A 995-nucleotide genomic window follows, 5' to 3' on the forward strand; every position below is an offset into this window, starting at 1 on the left:
TTTTCTGTTGAAGATACTAGAGAGACCTGAGGAACAAAATAAAGCTTAATTAAAGGACTCTGAGTCATTCAAAATAATACAGAGATAACACTGTACCATCTCTGATGGTGTATTTGAAAGCCTTTTATTGATGGACATGGTGGTTTAGACAGGACTAACCATGAAAGTAGGCTGGTTTGTCGCTTTAATATGACTCTTCCAACTCTTATGTCTCAATGCTTTTTCATAATTATATAAGTAAACCACACCTAGGTTTTGAAATGCCATTAGTCATGCTGTTTCTGGTTGCAGATTCTCAGAATGAAGCAATAAAGGCACTTGAAACTCCATGGATTTACCCAATAAAACAAAGAAGGGATACTCTGCATATAACAGGCAGATCCCAGTCTCAGTGTAATGACTTTGTGAAGGCTGTCATAAATTGAACAGACAAAGAAGGAAGTATTTGAGCTCTCTAAATGTGGCACAAACACGCTCCCATTCAGAAATAACCAAGATACTTCCCCTGTTTTGAAGTATCATAGATTAAATGCCTATTTTTTTAACTCCTGGTTTAAAGAGATTTACCAGAGACTATGTATAAATCAGCCTTGCAAGATCCTTATGGATAAAGGTGAGAGAGTTTTCTTGATGAGTATCATATTGGAATGAGAATGTGAATTATCTTTCAGGTTTTTTTAATTGTCCCCAGACCTCAGAGAAAGAGCTGAATGAGACAAATTTACATCAGAATTTTGTTATGTTGCCCTATTGTTTTCTTAGAGGCTCAGTTTAATGTAGAAAACATCTGCCTGCCTTTAAATGCTCCATGGATCATTGGTTCTTTTAGAAATCCTATTTCACTCCTTCTTCCTCCATTTCATTGCCTGGATGGGAAGTGCTTGCTCTTGGTAGCTGTTAGTGAAGAGAAAGAAACAGCAGGGGAGAAAAAGGAGAAAGAAGAGAAGAAAGGAAAAGAAGAGAAGAAAGGAAAGGAAGGGAAGGAAGGAAGGGAA

The sequence above is a fragment of the Empidonax traillii genome, unplaced genomic scaffold (genome assembly GCF_003031625.1).
Source record: "Empidonax traillii isolate 1590-97213 ecotype Southwest subspecies unplaced genomic scaffold, ASM303162v1 scaffold423:size1405600, whole genome shotgun sequence".
In the NCBI taxonomy this organism is placed as follows: Eukaryota; Metazoa; Chordata; class Aves; order Passeriformes; family Tyrannidae; genus Empidonax; species Empidonax traillii.